The 15026-nt window shown below is 48.3% G+C and overlaps 1 pseudogene; it reads right to left on the reverse strand.

Moving 5' to 3' along the window:
• Positions 1-11086: 11086 nt before the first annotated feature.
• LOC147701578 (large ribosomal subunit protein eL15 pseudogene) lies at positions 11087-11688 on the reverse strand (annotated as a pseudogene).
• Positions 11689-15026: the final 3338 nt, after the last annotated feature.

Raw genomic sequence — 15026 nt, forward strand, 5'->3', positions numbered from 1 at the left:
CTGGCAGGCAAAAGGACTGATCAATGAAGAAGAGCGGAAATATATGACTACGGAACATCCAATCACCCCGTGTGTGTATTTTTTACCAAAAATCCACAAGACACTCATCCATCCACTGGGAAGACCCATTGTGTCCTCATGTGATTCATTGTATGAAAAAGTCTCAAGGTATGTGGATAACTTTCTTGCTCCGATTGCCCAAAGCATGCCTTCATACATAAAGGACACTGGAGACTTTCTGAGAATCCTAATGGATATACCATGGAATCCGAATTATCTCCTAGTGACAATCGACGCCGTGTCACTATATACCTCAATCAGGCATGATATAGGCTTGAAAGCTTGCAAGTATTTTTTACACCAACGTAACATCAAGGAACTGCAACATACAACAATGCTCCTTAAAATGATAGAGCTATGCCTGACAAACAACGTATTCTTATTCAACAGCGAGTTGTATAAGCAAGAATGCGGCACGGCCATGGGAATTTCTTTCTTTCCCAATTACGCCAATATCACCATGGGCTATTGGGAAAAAATGCTAGTATGGAACAACTATGAACAAGAAGAACTTGACCGAATTACATTATGGGTCAGATATATTGATTACCTTTTCCTTATTTGGAATGGGACCAATGCACAATTTCAAGAGTTCTTCATTAAACTTAATCAAAATGAGATGGGTCTTCAGTTTACATGTTCAACCAACACCAAGGAGATAGACTTCCTAGACACCAAAGTCTATGTCTCAGAAGGTAAACTAGAAACCACGTTGTTCCGCAAAAAAACAGCTACCAATAGTGTCCTCCATGGGACCAGTTTCCATCCGAAATCATTGCTCAGAAGTATCCCGTACGGAGAATACGTCCGACTAAAGAGAAACTGCTCGAAAGTAGAGGATGCAGAGAGAAAAATTCTTGAAAGCAAAACCAGATTCCAATCCAGAGGATACAAAGACTATGTATTAAATAACTGCAAAAAGAAAGTCGACAAAATCAGCAAGGCAGAAACACTGATTGAAAAAGAAAAATCCCCACAAGACAAGGATCCTCCGAGATTCATAACCACTTACAATAAGGAAAGTGGACTGATTGCAAAAAAATTGAAAAAATATTGGCATTTAATAACCAGCGATCCAGATATTGGGACACTAGCCGGAAAACATCCTTCCATTACATATAAAAAGAACACCTCCCTGCAAAACTTGCTAGTAAAGAGCCACTTTCAGATGCAGGAACAACCAAAATGGTGGACCGAACAAAGTGTGGGCTTCAAACCATGTACTACATGCAAAGCCTGCAAGATAGGCAAAAAAATGAAGAACGTAATGGAACCCAACGGAAAATACATGCCAATTAAGCAATACATCACGTGTACATCCAAAAATGTAGTTTATGCAATTGAATGTAAATGCGGCATGAAATACATAGGTTCAACAACATGTATGCTAAAAAAAAGAATCCTGGAGCACATCCGAGCTGTCAAAAATTCCAATCTGCTATATGCTACAGCTAAACACTTGAAATCTTGCCAAAATGGGGATTGGCGAGCCATGAGTTTCTATGGACTGAGAATGCTGACAAAACTTGAAAGAGGAGGAGACACAGTACGTCTCTTAAGACAAATGGAATCCCGTCTCATAATCCAATTCCGAACGAAACATCCTAGAGGCATGAACTTTGGAGAAGACCTCCACATACATCTGGAGTGATACAGAACCCAGCATGAACTTTGATGAACTGTAAAAAGGGTACTATAGCCAAGACAAAGCATTATGAACTGTAAAGCAATAAGCCCTAAGTGATAACAACTTAAGATGCTTTGAGTACTATACTCAAATAACCATAGCACACCAGTCCTTTGTTTTAACCTTATTTTTTAATTTACCATTTGCAACATATTGCTTGTGAAACTACATATCCCATAATGCCATTTAATGGCTAACATGGGGCAGTATATAAACTAAAAGCAAAAAAGGACTTGCTGACCGTGAAAAAAGCCGTGAGGCTGAAACGCGTTGGTGGAGTGTTTGCGTGTGAATAAAGCTTCATAAAGTATCCAGTTGTGCCGCCCCCTTTGTTAAAAAAAAAAAATATATATATATATATATACATATATATATATATATATATATATATAGAGAGAGAGAGAGAGAGAGAGAGATATTACCTACTGGCGCTTGCCAGTAGGTAGTTATAGGTAAGACCTAGTGTCCATAGGAAAAGCATTTTTTGATTTGCCAATATCTTTAGCGCTCTTTGACGAATCTTCACAAACTTTTCAAAACCAATGGCCTGCTCTGGTCAGCTCCTGTCTTGAAAGTTTCGGGGTGATTCTTCAAGCGGGGGCCAAGAAAAAAGGGGTCCCAAAAAGTGTTTTCTCCATGTTAATTTCCACAGGAACATTTGTTGCGGCTATTGCCCGAATTGCTAAACGGAATTACACCACATTTGGCAGAGAGGTAGCTCTTGGTCCAGAGTGAACTCTTTGCTTTATTTTTTGATAAACACATTTTTATTGGTTTGACAAAAGATACCAGCCATTCATCACGACACCAGGAACATACAGAAGCATAGTCAATGGTTGGACTTTTCCCACCTTACAGAGCCGAAGGGATACAATGCTTAGTATATTTCCCGCGTGTTTATACCATTCCCCACAACTACTTCCCCCAAACCCTGCAATACTTTTTAGGACAACCTCGTGCCTCATACATGTTTTTTTCTTGTGTGGCACACCAGTCGACCCCGGTCCACCAGCGCTCAACACTCGGGGATCAGGGCATTTCCAAGGAGCAGCTACATCCCTCTTAGCCACAACCATTGCCGTAGTAAGAAACAATTTTTTGTTTCTGGACCCATCCAGCCCATCAGTAATGCAGAGAATCGTGTGCCTTGGGTCGTGTGCGAATTCCCATCCCAGTATTTCTGTGAGTTCCTCCTCAATTATCCCCCAGAACCGTGTCAGTCGGGGGCAGGCCCATACCATATGGAAGAAGTTTGCTGGTTCATGGTCGGACCTAGTGCAAATGGGAGTCGGACTAAAACCTGCCTGATGAAGGCGCACTGGTGTAAGGTAGGCTGCATGTAATTAGTATAGTTCAACCATACGCAGCCTGGCAGAGGCGGTAACTGTGTGGGGGCCATAAGAGCATCGCGCCAGACCTCCTCCTCCAGTGTGCCCACCCATTCCTCCTATTGGGTACGGAGTTGATCTAGGGAGGTCGGGGTGTTATTGATCAATGTCCGGTAAATGCGGGAAATCTTTGCCTCAGGCGGGCTGTGGTCAGGGAGCCACGTGCCTACCGTGAAGTGTAGGTGGAAGGCATGGCACAGTTGTAGATATCTGTAAAATTGTGACAGATGCTGGGAGTATCTGGTCTGGATGTCCTTGAAGGAGCGCATGTAGTCGCCTGGCGACACATCCCCCAACTGTGAGATCCATATAAGGTCCCATGATCGGAAGCCCTGTAGTCCACTAACCTCTCTGAGCCAGGTGCCCTGCCAGAGGGGTGCGCACTGGGTCAGTTTTTGTGTCCACTTAGTGTGTCGCAGTGCAGGCCGCCAGGCCAATAGCACAGAGCGCGTCACCTCCGGCAGTCAAGATGGAATAGGATCCCCATACAGCATGGATTGGATTTTGGTCAGACCCAACTCGCTTAGCTCAAGCCTATAGGCCTGACCAGGTCAGACCAGCCTACATTGAACCAGCCGTGTATGGAGAGCAACCGCGTGGCTAGATAATGCAAGTATAAATGGGTCATCCCCAGGCCCCCATCAAATGAAGGAACCCTACAGATGTTTAGGGCAAAGCGAACCCTCCCCCTCCCCCAGAGGACCTTAGAGGCCATACTATCCAATTCTTAAAACCAGGCCATCGGGAAGCAGAAGGGGAAGTTTTGAAGAACGTAAAGGAACCTGGGGAGAATCATCATTTTAAACATGGCGACTCTCCCCATAGGGTTCAGAGGCAATGCCTGCCATTTCTGGAGATCTGCCTTAGCCTTCTTCACTAGAGGAGTAACATTGAGGGTCCAGCTTAGCTCGGGGAGCAGAGTCAACCATAGCCCCAGATATATAAATGATTGACAACTGAGCGGTATGTTAGACTGCCATTCAGAGCATTCTCTAGACAGGTGAAGAGGGACCAGGACCGACTTATTGAGGTTCCACCGGAGGCCTGTTCAAAAGATTGTAGAATTCTGAGGCATTGAGGGCTGGACCGGGCGAGGTCCGCTAGGTAAATGAGGACATCATTTGTGTAAAAAGCCATCTTGTCAGCCTCCGCATTGGGCCAGTCCCAGCCCTGCACACGCTCGTCCGACCATATCAGGGCCGCAAGGGGTTCCATCACCAAAGCGAAGAGCAGGGGGAAAGGGGATACCCCTGCCTCATTCCCCTGCAGACAGAGAAGGGCTACGACAAGACCCCATTGACCAGGACACGCGCCCTCGGCAGTGGGCGTTTAGGACGTGGATCAGACCCCGAAAGTGGGTACCAAAGCATATTGCGGCAAGAACAGCATCCAAAAACCCCAAGTCCACTGAATCAAAGGCCTTTTCAAAGTCCACAAGGAGGACCGCTAAATAGGGGGAGAGCAAGTGAAGATGAGCTAGGGCCAGCTGCAACCTCCGGAGACAGTGCCAGGTACCACGTGAGTGCATGAACCTACATTGGTCTGGGTGAACCAATATGGATAGGTGGGGCTTGAGCCGCTGGGCAAGGAACGTGGCAAACAGTTTCAGTTCTGTGTTGATAAGGGAGATGGGACGGCAATCCGCACACCGTGGGGAGGGTGGCTAAGACTTGGGAGAACCACAATGGTGGCCATGTCTGTCTCACTAGGGAAGGAACTTTTTCAGCCGCCTCCAGGAACAAACTTACGAGGTAAGGAACGAGGGTTTCGCGATATAGAGCATAGTATTCTTGAGGGAGGCCATCCGGGCCCGGTGTCTTGCCGGAGGAGGCAAGGGCTATTGCCTCTCCAATTTCCTCCTGAGTGATGGGGCGGTCCAAGTCTGCCTGGACAGTGGAATCTAGGCAAGGGAGGCAATCGTTCCCAACCCCTAGCAAGCCAAAGAGCGAGAGTGTTGGGGTTTTACCCGTATATAGTTGGCGGTAGTAGGAAGCAAAGGCGCAAGCCATCTCCATTGGGGAGCGGCACATCGATCCGTCCTGGGCTATTATTTCGGGGATGATGAGGTTCGCCCTGGGATAGGTGGCTTGTCTGTGGAGAATTGAGCATTTTTTGTCACCCCAGCCATACACTCTGGCTACTGACAAATGCCAGAGTAGTTTAGCTGCCTCCAAGGAAAGTTGCCTAATCTCCGCAAGGATGCAGGCAAGAAGCCTCTCCTTGGAAGCGTCTGGGGCCAAAGAGGAGGATTGTTCAAGGTACAACACCTGCGCTTCTCGCAAGGTAATTTGCTGCAGCTGCGCTTGCCGCTGGAGCTTGAGTTGGCCCTTGGCAACCCCCCGGATTGTTGCCTTGCTTGCCTCCAATAGGGTGCCCGGTGAGGATACCGACCCTTCATTGGTCAGAAAATAATGTTGTTTTTTTTTTGCAAAACATCATACATTAGTCATCCATATACATTTCACAATACAGCATCTCAGTGGTCCAGTGTGTCCAGTACAGCATTTCACAATGTACTAAGAACATGGTACAAGTATAGAACATCAAAAGCAACAAATCAGTGGGACAGTAGAATAGGGGCTTCACCCTACCTGTGTCCTCCACCTAACAGCAGAACCACACAATTCTTCTGGAATGTGAACGCTCTGGGCCGGTCAAGAAGTGCCCGCCACACCACTTATCTCAAACAATAAAAACATGTCTGTGGCAACGATACAAAAGGTGATACAAAAGGCGTCGAATTCTATCGTCATATAGCACCATTTCCTGTCCTTCAACTCCAGCCAATGTCATACTTTCACGCTCTCACATCCACCGCAGCCTATTCTGCGCCACCTAGGTCAGCTGCTGCTTTTGCGAGTAGATAGCACGTGAGGGGGGCCCAGATATCATTTGGCCTGGAAGCCACTGGCAGCAATTCCGCGTATGTGGCAAGCCTTTCCTGACAAGTAATCAAATCATCTAACCATGTCTTAAATTTAGGCGCCCGTCCCCTCCCCCATCTGCAGACAACCCTTTGTTTGGCCATAAGAAGTGCCATAGCCACGATTGGTCAGAAAATAATGCTTGCGTTCCTGTCCCACCACCCTCCAGAACTCCTTGTCCTGAAAGAACCATGCGTTCAACATCCACATCTAATTCATTGAGGCCGGAGCGGACCCAAGCTAAGTATCACCAGGGAATGGTCAGATATACCCCTAGGGAGGATGGAGACATCCTGAATCGTAAGACAATCCGTGGAAGGGACAAAGATTGCGTCGATTAGCGCCTGCGTGTGATGGGCTGCTGAGGTGTGTGTAAACTGTTTGGTGTGTGGGTGCCAGACACGCCAGGTGTCGCAGAGGCTAAGCGATTCAGACTAGTTTGTCAACTGTTTTGCTTGCTTGAGTCTGCTATGTGAGGAAGGGCCGGTCGTGTCCAGGTCAGGGGAGGAAAGCACAATAAGGTCACCCCGAGGGAAGTGGAGCCCAAGGGTAGCGAAGTCAAGAGTTCGGTGGATTTGGCCAGGGTCGTCTTAGCATCGATGGGGGAGTGTAGTGGGATACAAGGTTGAGGGGGTTGCCATTAAGCGTGCCGCAAATGGCCACTGAGGTGCCCTGAGAGTCCTAGATGACCCGTGTCGTCACGAAGGGAAGAGAGCGTCTCAACAGGATTGCCACCCCACGGGAGCCCCGGGTGAAGCCCGAATGCCATACCCTGTCATACCCGAAGCGTGCTAGAAAGGGGCAGTGATTACCCATCAAGTGTGTCTCCTGAAGCAGGAGAGCCTCTACGCCAAGGCGTTGTGCGTATCGCAGTACAACCATGTGTTTGAAGCGGTCCAAGAGACCGCTGACATTCCAGGACATTACGCAGAGGGAAGCCCCTAGCATGGGCGTGTCAGTCATGGTGGTAGGTGGTCGTAGTGGCAGGGCAAAGTCCTACAGGGACACTTGGCCCTAAGAGGGGTCGCAGGAAAGCACGTCTGGGTGCTCAAGTAAGGGCCAATGTATCCTACCAGGAAATGAAACAGAGCGTCGTGTGAGTGCTGGTGTAACAAAACAATAAAAAAAACAATAAACCCTGGGAAAGAACAATCCCATTCCCCTCGCTCGTCCCTCCCCCCACAATATACTTCAGGATCGGAAGCATCTGTCACCACCCAAATATAATCAAACAGTGACCAAACTAAACCGCTCGGGTTGGGTTTTTTGGAGGACCCCTCCATGTGAATGGATATGCAGTGTCTCGGCAGAAAGACAGAAAATCAGAGCACGAAGTCAGCCGGAGTCCCTAGCTCCCGCGAAGTCGGAGCACGCCTCGGAGTGATCACAGCATCATCAGCCATCCGGCGGAAGATCAAAGGGTTGGGCTGCGGGAGAGATCGGTGTCCGCCCTTGGGGAGTCTCATCGTGCCGGCAGTGGAGGAGCCACCCGCGAATTGCCAGATGCTTGGTGCCTGTGGCGGGGGGGGGCCCGAAGGACTTGAAGAGTCTCGGAGTCTATGAGCGGCCAGGCTCGAGGATCGTTGGGACGCAACCTGGGACTGGTGCCTCCTGCGGAAGTAGGTGCACTGCCTGCACTGGTGCCCCGATAAGCGGGCCTGCAGGGACGGGCACCCGTTGGCCCAGGAGACGTTGTTGTCTGAGGGGCTGCTCTTCCGTTAGCCAGGTCCAGGCCGCTTGGGGAGAGTCAAAGAAGTGCATCTTGTTCTGAAAGACAACCCTTAGGCACGCTGGGAATTGAAGCTGGTATTGGAGGCCGAGGGATCGCAGTTTTTTCTTGAAATCAATGTATAAGCGGCTTTGGTCTTGTACTTCCTTGGTTTTGTCTGGGAATACCATGATGGTGTGATTTTGGAACTTGAGAAGCCCATGAGACCGCACCTCGTGCAGGATGGCATCCCTGTCTTTGTAGTTAAGAATTTTGAGGATGATAGGGCGAGGTGACGCCCCGACTGGCGGCTTAGGTGCAAGAGATCGGTGTGCCCTTTCTACCACAAACCAAGGGCGTCCTTCCTTCGGCATACATGAGGTGAACCAAGCCTGCTTGGGTTTGTCGGCTCCTTCAGGAAACCCCACCAGGCAGAGGTTGTTGCGGTGTGTGCATTTTTCAGCATCCTGCGCCCGCCGATGCAGCTCCGGTGTGTAACCGCAGGGTGCTCATTTGTTCTTTAAGCTGCTGAATGTCGTCCTCAGCAGTAAAGAGGCGGTACTCAGCATCTGTGATCCGGGCCGTGGCGTTGTGAACGTTCTGCCTGAGGAGAGGCACGTCCACTTTGACCTCCCCTATCTTCCCCTCCACCGATGCCTGCGAGGTGCTGTGCACTGTAGGATGGCTGCTAAATCCTTGCCTGGGATGGGGGGGGGAGCCCCCTCGGCCTGCCCAAGCGGCTCATGTTACAAGGTGGTGAACCGGTCCACCTGGGTTTGAGTGGTTTGCGTGGGGGCTGCCGCCGCCTTGGACGCCCTGTCTTTGCCTTGGACGCCCTGTCTTTGCCCATGGTCGATGGTCAGTCCAGGCTCCGCAGGGATTATAATGGGCCGACCAGAGGGTGAGCAGGCCTCGGGCATACACGCCCTGGCCGGTTGCACAGGCCGCAGCAGAGAAGGGGGCAGGGGGAACCCCGCTGCCTGAAGTGCACAGCCGATAGGATTCACACACACCCCTCCAGGCCAGTCGCAGGGGCAGGAGCAAGATGCGGGGACAGCCCGGCTTGGGGGGGCCTTAGGGGGGGACTCTAGAAGGCCCAAAGTCGACCCTCCGTCCGGCTGCCCGATGCTGCAGCCAAACCCCCAAAATGGCTCCCCACTCACCAGGCTAGTTCACTCCCACAAGTTCGGGCACTGCAAGGCTGTGTCGCAAGCTGGGACAGGAGACTAGAGGTGCAGCAGGCTCTCTCCAGTTGTGCCAGGTCTCATAGGGCGACCAGCGAAAGTCTCCACAGGCCCCTGGGCCCCAAGCATCTCCTGCGGGAAGTGGGCAGGGACGATCAGGTCTGGGTGAGGAGGGGGGCACCAGCTGCCCAAACCATGCACCCGATGGGACTCCCACTACCCCCCAGTGACGGTCAGTCTAAGGATTGCAAGAGCGCGGTGGGGGGATTACAGGAAGCGACACCAGTTCCACACACCACTGTCCGGTAAGGCAGCTCTACCACTCACCACATGGGTTGCGCTCCCCTGTGCCTGGGTCGGTCGCCCCAGCCGGAGCTGTGGCTCCCCGCCTCTCCCACACAGGATGGCCCCCTCCTCAGGGAGCAGATGGGTTGTGGAGACAAAATGGACTCCCCTGGTGCACCGGCCACTTAGTTGCAGCTGCCGACAGCCGCCCGAAGTCCAGGCCTCAGGAGCGCAGACCAGATGGGGGGGTCAGTGAAGGAGGCCCTGCCCCAGGGACCCACACCGCTCGCCACGTGCGGCCCGTTCTACCACACCGGGCGTGTGAGCAGGAGCAGAGACGAGCACCAGATCAGGACAAGGGAGCAAGAGATGCGAGCAGGGATGGTGGAGGGGGCCTCAGACCCCACGCTGCCCGACCCAGCAGCCAAACCCGCCTCTCATTGGGGAGCTCAGAGTACGTGCGGGGGGCCTCCTCACCTAAGAGCAGATCACCTCAGCCCGGGCACCCGGCTGGTGCAGCCGGAACGTGGTTGAAGTCAGTCTGCGTCCTCTCCTCCCCCACCGCCCGAAATGGCAGCTGGCACCAGCACCCTGTCGCAGGGGAGCCAGAGGCTCAGATCCATCCCCCTCAGTCACCCCAGCCACCAGGGAGACCCGCCCCATGCTGGGAGCGGGGAGGGAAAGGAGCTGCGACGGGCCACAGATCCCAGACGTTGGGCAGTTGGAGAGGGACACCCCAGAAGGCAGCAGGCGGCGATAGGCCCCACAGGCCAGCCAGGGAGGAACTGGGTTCGAGTCTCGGTAATGTGGCTAAACCTCCTGTGATTCTGGGCAAATCACTTAATCTCCCTGTGCCTAACAAAATGTATGTATGTCCTCATGTAATGTAACTTGTGCTATGGAAAGCGCTTTGATACCCTGTGAGGTTCGGATCAAGTTTGCGCTCAATAAAACTCTGCAAAAAAAACTCCATGCCTGGAGAGACCGGCACAAGCCGAGGCCACATGCCGCCGAAGAGAACAGCCACCGCAGGTAAGCGGACGAAGGCCGCCATCTTGGGGTGTTGTCGAGTTGTAGGGCCCCACCGGCGAGGCAGGCCCCACAACTCAAGCTCACAGGGAGTACCGTCGGTAGGGATGCGTGCCGGTAGGTGCAGGGACACACCAGCGGTAAGTTTTGAGGCTGGATGGCTGCAGGTACAGGCGTATCATGGGCGGATAGCGGAGGGGTCCGGGAAAACACTTAAAGTACGTCCGCCATGTTGCGAGCCAAGCCATTCCCCCACTCTTTGCTTTAAGTGGTGTAAATCCATTCACTAGTTCCTGAGTAATTTTAAAATAAACAATATCGATTTTTGGTGACTGCGATGGATCGGACAACCCTCCGGATCACAAGCTTCATTCTGATTGGCTGCCAACACTTCAAAGCAAGAAGTGTTGGCAGCCATCTTGTAACAAAGGTTAAAAAAAAGAAAAGGGGGCATGGTAGAAACACCCTGACCCCCGAGGCGTTCCACTGTGCAATCCCACTGTGTGGGGCTTACTGGAGGTACCTGGTGGGCTAGTTGGCCCCCAGGCACTCTCAGGATTCAAGGGGACTAAATTCCCCAACTTAGAATGCGTGTTTGCAGAGTGGTGCAGGGAGGGGGCGAGCCTCCAGCGAGATGCCGGCTTGTCATGAGTGATGTCATTTGAGATGTCATCAGTGATGTCATGAGTGATGTCACTGACCATGTCATGAGTGATGTAATATGTGATGTCATCAGCAGTGCATTGCGGGGGCATGTTTTTTTTTTCTTTCAAAACCAATTTTATTTAAAATATCTTTACAAGCTACAAGCACAATAGGGTTTAACGGTAACAATGGAGCTAAAGGGTGTTGCGTCTCCTCCAGGCAGCACGACGTGAGGTGGAACTTATGTCCCTTGCCCAAGCCACAGCTCTTTTTGCCAGCTGAAGTCAGCCCACGCATCTCCCTGTGCTTGTGGACTGTTTTGGTGATCCATTGAATCTCTGGGTTGCGTCTGATGGCTCTCTGGAAGGTATCAATCAGAACCACTTCGAAGAACTTGTAGGTGGAGTTTTCTCTGACCCAGTATGAGCTCGGCACTCTGAGATCTCTACAATGGCGACGAGCACGGTCCTCAGCAACAGACTGAAGGCAGCGGGCAAACTTGATCTGGTTAACACCATGGTGCACAGGTTTGCCATAGGAAGCTCCTTTGGGGACAGGACGTTTACGGTCACCACGGCGAACACGATAGATCACATAACCCTGTTTGGCCTTGTAACCTGCCCTACGAGCCTTGCCTGGGCGGGTGGGACAGGGTGCCCGGTGGAGAACAGACAGCTGGCAATACTGCCAGGACGCAGGAGGAACAGCATGACGTCCAACTGCTTCTTCCTCCATAGCTCCTGCATATATTTGTAGGCACCCATCCTGGATTATTCTGAGGCTCGCCAGCCGGAAAGGAGATTGCGGGGGCATGACTTATAGTTAGCTCAACTAAATATAAAGGCTGAATTTCTCTGGTTTTGTACGAGTGAAATGTCCAACTAACTATAACATCCCTGAAACCTGTGATTTTTTAAATGCTAATTTCCAACTATACTGTCCCTGTAAACCTATGGGGTTTTTTTGTGAATACATATATGTATACTAGCAGACCGTCCCGACGTTGTCCGGGTACGAAAAAGAATGTCTTAAATGGTTAGAATAGGCAAGGCAAAGTTTTTTTAAAAGTTCATGGCATAGTACATTTATTGTTTCATGCGACTTGCCTGTGCGGCTGCTCAGAACCCCTCTTTCTGTTGAAGGAAGGTGAGCACGTGCTCTGCGGTTTGTTGTCCTTTCCGCAGAATGCGAACGTGTGTGTCCGCTCCTGCCGATGCCCCTGTTAAAAGTTCATGGCATAGGTCATTTATTAATTCATGCGACTTGCCTGTGCGGCTGCTCAGAACCCCTCTTTCTGTTGCGCGGAAGGTGAGCATGTGCTCTGCGGTTTGTTGTCCTTTCTGCAGAATGCGAACGTGTGTGTCTGCTCCTGCTGACGCCCCTGATCAGTCCTGGCATGCACTCTGAGAGCGTGTGCCTTAGTAGGTTGACGCACACCTGAAAGACTTGCTTGGTGCACTTAGACGCCCTACATAGCGTCACTGCCAAACGCCACAACTCCAAGGACGCTATTCCCCCTCTCCGCAATGCTTCCGGCGTCTCTGAAGGCACACGCCCACAACAATGCTAAATGACACGCCCACTTCAAGACGTGTCAGAACGCTATTCTCACACAGAACGCTTTTCACAAGCATTGCTTTACAGCAGAACGCCAACGCCCACAACGGACTACTTTGTCCAAAAAACGTTTTTTTTCACTTGTAATGTATATATTGGGCTGGTGTATAGCCTATGTCCATGTTTCCTATGGTAGTTAGGTCCTAACTCTAACTGCACAGTGGCAACCTCCGGTGTATAATGTATGTATATGTGTATGTGTATATGTATATTCACTGAAAAAAAACATAGGTTTCAGCCCCGTTATAGTTAGGAATTAGCATTTAAAAAACCTTAGAAATTCACTGAAAAAACCATAGGTTTCAACCACGTTATAGTTAGGAATTAGCATTTAAAAAACCTTAGAAATTCACTGAAAAAACCATAGGTTTCATACATGTTATAGTTAGCTGGAAATTTCACTCATACAAAACCATTGAAATTCCCCCGTTATAGTTAGTTCAGCTAACTATAACTCGCGCGCCCGCAATGCACTGCTGATGACGTCATCACTCATGACATGGTCAGTGACATCACTCATGACATCACTGATGACATCTCAAATGACATCACTGATGACATCATCCAGTGAATGTGTGTCTCTTTGAAAAATAAATATTTTTTATATATGTATATCTAAAGGTCGATGGAAGAATAAATGGGTAAATAAGTGTCTGAATGGATTTTTTTTATAAAAATGATTGCATAACTGACTTATTAAGTGTATCTTAGTGAATACATGTATTAGCGAGTAATGTTTAAATATGTAAATATCTGTATCAGTGTCTCACTTTGTCTATAAGTGGCTGCATGGGTTGGTGAGTAGCTACATGAGTGTGTATATGGGTTATTAGTTTGTTTTTTGAGTATCAGTATGAGTGTCTGTATGGTTCGGTGGGGGTTATTACTTAGTGTATAGATGCATGAATGAGTGACTCACTGTTTGTATGTGTTTTGAAGACAGCATGTGTGCAGGACTGTATGGGTGGATGAGTGTGTGGATGGGTGTGTTAGTGAGTGAATGACTGTCTCAATAGTATCTTTATGAGTAACTACATATGTTTTAATCTAGTATATGTGAGTATTTATGTATATAAGTGATTATATGTGAGAGTGAGAGTTTGGACGAGTTCCTGTATAAATAAGTATGTGTTTCTATAAGTGGTTGTTTAAGAGAATACGTATGTGTACGTTTCTGTAAAAGTAAGTCTAGTGATGTGTGTATAGCTGTATATGCAAATAAATGGATGTTTGATAGTTTATTTGCATGTGTGAGTATGTGTGTGAGTAACTCTATGGATGAGTGTCAGTGTGTAACAGGATGTATAGGTGTATGAGTACATATGATGAGTGAGTACATGTATGAGTGACTATATAGAACTGTTGGTGAATGAGTGATTGTGTATGTCGATTTTGGAATTACTGAATAGGTTGTTCTAACTGGTATTGGTATCTCCATTTTTTTAGAAAATTTTAGTTTCTATTTTTGAATGTGTGTATCAAGGGTATATATTACGCTGAGAGGAGGTCTGCCACTCTTTCACAAGGATGATGTCATCAGTGATGTCATCAGTGATGTCATTTGAGATATCATCACATGAGTGATGTCACTGACCATGTCATGAGTGATGTAATATGTGACGTCATCAGCAGTGCATTGCGGGCGCGCGAGTTATAGTTAGCTGAACTAACTATAACGGGGAATTTCAATGGTTTTGTATGAGTGAAATGTCCAGCTAACTATAACATGTATGAAACCTATGGTTTTTTCAGTGAATTTCTAAGGTTTTTTAAATGCTAATTCCTAATTATAACGTGGTTGAAACCTATGGTTTTTTCAGTGAATTTCTAAGGTTTTTTAAATGCTAGTTCCTAACTATAACGGGGCTGAAACCTATGGTTTTTTCAGTGAATATAAAAGGTTTTGTAAATGATAATTTTTAAATATATTAATTGTTATTTTTTTTTATACTGATTTACTACATTATTTTAAATTATTTATATATATAAATTGAAAAATAAATGTTTTTAAAAATATTGAAATTGTAATTTTTTTAATTTTTTTATATTTTTTTAATTTATATATATTTTATATAGCAGGCAATGATATCCTATGGGAAGGAAATTCAAGTTACTGTAACTACGATTTGAATTACTTTTCAAGGTCATTAGTGGGATGAAAGATGCAGCACTGAGGTCTTTCCTGATAACAGGTGAGTAAATCGGAATTCGTAGCTCGGCTGATTTTTGAGGATTTTTTTCAAGTTCCAAAACTCCACACTTAGAAAAATTTCCAAGTGAAACCAGTCAATGTTAGCCTATGGAAGAAAAATTAAAGTTACTGTAAGTATGGTTAGAATTACTCTTCAGGATCAGTAGTGCGCTTAAAGATGCAGCACTGACGTCTCTTGTGATAACAGGTGAGTAAATCGTAATTCGTAGTTCGGCTGATTTTACAGGAATATTTTGCTCAATAGTGAAGCAAGGGGGCGTGGCCCGAGGTAACATGCGTGAAAACAC

This window comes from Lissotriton vulgaris, chromosome 7, assembly GCF_964263255.1.
Source record: "Lissotriton vulgaris chromosome 7, aLisVul1.2, whole genome shotgun sequence".
Lineage (NCBI taxonomy): Eukaryota > Metazoa > Chordata > Amphibia > Caudata > Salamandridae > Lissotriton > Lissotriton vulgaris.